Source organism: Chiloscyllium plagiosum, chromosome 33 (assembly GCF_004010195.1).
Source record: "Chiloscyllium plagiosum isolate BGI_BamShark_2017 chromosome 33, ASM401019v2, whole genome shotgun sequence".
NCBI classification, from domain to species: Eukaryota; Metazoa; Chordata; class Chondrichthyes; order Orectolobiformes; family Hemiscylliidae; genus Chiloscyllium; species Chiloscyllium plagiosum.
Window position 1 is genome coordinate 3,858,891 of NC_057742.1, and position 3,497 is coordinate 3,862,387.

Here is a 3,497-nt window from a genome sequence, read left to right on the forward strand (position 1 = left end):
TTTGCCAGCACTTGGTCAATATCCCTCAATCCTTCCTATTCATGTTTCCGTCTGGATGACTTTTAAATGTTGTTGTAAATGTACCAGCCTCCACCACTTCCTCTGGCTGCTCATTCCATGCATGCACCACCCTTTGATTGGAACTTCAATTTGTGTAATTATATCCGTCAGTGAGAAATATGTAAAATAGACGAAAAAAAAATATTTGGGGGCTGAAAGTCAGGACTGGAATCTTAGCAAATACTATAATCAGGACACAAAGTACTAAGTCATGTAAAGGAAGGAGGAGTGAGCATCAATGAGGAAATGACTGGAGGTAAAACCTCAATTTTACATTGAATAATTTCATAAATTTTAATGAAGGCCATTTTGATACTTTACCAATTATTGAACCAGTGTTTCATATTCACATGTTTAAAACTACAGGTGATTGAAAAGTAATCAACTGAGTTATGTTCATTTTGAGCAGTTAACTACTGTTGTATCTTTTTACTAGCACTAAAATGGCATATGAACCTATTCTGATTAATTTGAGGTGGCCCTTGATTCTTATTACATATCTGGGTCATTTCTATTTCTGTGAAGCTTGCAATGTTGATGAATGGCTTCTATGTATAAGATAATGTCCTGACATTGGCTGTGAAATGCTTCAGCTTTCACAATGAAGTACTTTTGAGTCTCAATTGCATTTGAAGAAATGTGGAAAGCAATTATGCACAAGGTCCCACAAGCAATTAGATGTTTGTGATGTTGATGTGAATTACATATATTGCTCAGGACACCTGACAGTGCTGCACTGTCAAACTAAATATGCTGATTCTGGATTGAGGCTACTCACCTGATCTTATTTGGCAAAAATGCTATCACTGAGCCACTGCATCAGGGACACCAGTAAATATATATATATTAAAAACAGTTCTAAATATTTTCTGGGTGTTGCTGGCAAAGTCACGGTGGCCTAAGTTACTTCAGCGGGTAGTTAAGAGTCACCCATATTTCTGTGGATCTGGAGTCATGTATGTCAGACCAGGTAAGGCTGGCTAATTTCCTTCCAGGTAATAGTGGCAGTTTGGCCATCATTGTTGACACTAGATGTCAAGCTTAAAGTTCCAAGTTCATCCCACTGTTGTGGTGGGGTTTGAACCTATGTTAGTGAACGTTAAATTGGGTGTCTGGATTAATAATCTAGTGATATTGTTTAGTTATCCTCATGAAATAGGGTTTTTCTTCAACTAACATCAATATAGATCAATGGAGCATTTAGATCAATGGAGCATTTAGATCAATGTACAAAATAAGAAATATCGTCAGTTAGAATCAGTGAGTAACACATTGGTGTAGCTCTGAAGCACCTGGACTAGAAAGTATCAAGTTTGACTCATGCCTGCTGAATTCTTTGATCTGTTGGGAGTGATTGGGATGCTATAATTTCTACTGTTTGGCATGAGAGGATATCAATCTGGCTTTCTGCTGTTGATTGTAATTCACAATTATGTTCATGATCATAAACCAATTAAGTGCATGTCCAGAGAGAGGATCAAATGCTTCTGTGCTAATGTCCAGGGTCAGGTGAATTGGCCATGCTAAATTGCCTGTAGTGTTAGGTAAAGGGGTAAATGTACGGGAATGGGTGGGTTACGCTTCAGGTCGGTGTGGACTTGTTGGGCCGAAGGGCCTGTTTCCACACTGTAAGTAATCTAATCTAATGTAAGTAATCTAATCTAAATAGGGCAAAAGTAACTAATTTCTTTAGTCTTTGCAGTGCTCTACCAACACGGACTGTCAAAGCTAAAGACTATCTAAACAATTGGAGGAAGATGTGGGTTGTTGCACAGGTTTGTTATTCTATAGAGACACATCTAGACTTGGGGAGGTGGGGGATGGGATATAGTGAAGTGCTGATGCCTATGCAAGGAAATATTTTGGAATTCGTACTTGGAGGGCAAAGAGGCTAGTTTTATTTCATTTCTCATTCTTGTAGTAAGTGTAAGTATTTAACTAGGCCTTTTAAGTTTCTCCTCTTCTAAAAGTCCTGACTTGATCATGGACATTGTTCAAAAATCCACTTGTGGTCCAGTAATTTGCTGTATGTTCATGAAGAATGATTATAGCATGTTAGCATATTTCATTGCAAACCTCCAAGCTGAACCTCTTCCTGCCAGACCTCACCATCAAGCCAACACGCAGCTCTCCAATCCCTCTGCTCTAATCCCAACCACACCATCAAGCCAGCAGATAAAGGGGCGCAGTGGTAGTCTGGCGCACTGACCTCTACACCGCTGAAGCCAAATGCCAACTTGACACCTTTTCCTACTGCCCCTTTGACCATGACCCCATCACCAAACCATCATATCCCAGACCATACAGAACCTCAGGAGATCTCCCACCCACAGCTTCCAACCTCATAGTCTGGGAACCCTGCACTGCCTGGTTCTACCTCCTTCCCAAGATCCACAAGCCTGACCACCCTGTCACAGCATGCTCCTGCCCCACTGAACTCATCTCTACCCACTTTGACACTGTCCTATTCCCCCCCCTAGTCCAGGAACTCCCCACATACGTTCAAGACATCACCCACGCCCTCCACCTCCTTCAAGACTTCCATTTCCCTGGCCCCCAATACCTCATCTTCACCATGGATATCCAATCCCTCAACACCTCCATCCGCCATGACCAGGGCCTCCAAGCCCTCCGTTTTTTCCTCTCCCGACGTCCCCAACAGTACCCTTCCACCGACACTCATTCGTTTGGCCGAACTGGTCCTCACTATTAACAATTTCTCCTTCAAATCCTCCCATTTCCTCCAGACCAAAGGGGTAGCCATGGGCACAAATATGGGCCCCAGCTATGCCTGTCTCTTTGGTTAGGTAGAACAGTCGATCTTCCATAATTACACTGGCACCACTCCCCACCCCTTCCTCCGCTACATTGATGACTGCATTGGTGCCACCTCGTGCTCCCGTGAGGAGGTTGAGCAATTCATCAACTTCAACACATTCCAACCTGACCTTAAATTTACCCTGACCAACTCTGACACTGACATTTTTTTACAAACCCACCGACTCCCACAGCTACCTGGATTACACCTCTTCCCACCCTACCTCTTGCAAAAATGCCATCCCGTATTCCCAATTCCTTCGTCTCCGCTGTATCTGCTCCCAGGAGGACCAGTTCCACCACAGAACACACCAGATGGCTGCCTTTAGAGACCGCAATTTCCCTTCCCACGTGGTTAAAGATGCCCTCCACTGTGTCTTGTCCACATCCCGCACCTCCGCCCTCAGACACCACCCCTCCAACCGTAACAAGGACAGGACACCCCTGGTGCTCACCTTCCACCCTGCCAACCTTTGCATAAATCAAATCATCTGCCGACATTTCCACCACCTCCAAAAAGACCCCACCACCAGGGATATATTTCCCTCCCCACCCCTTTCTGCCTTCCACAAAGACCATTCCCTCTGTGACTACCTGGTCAGGTCCACGCCCCCTACAAC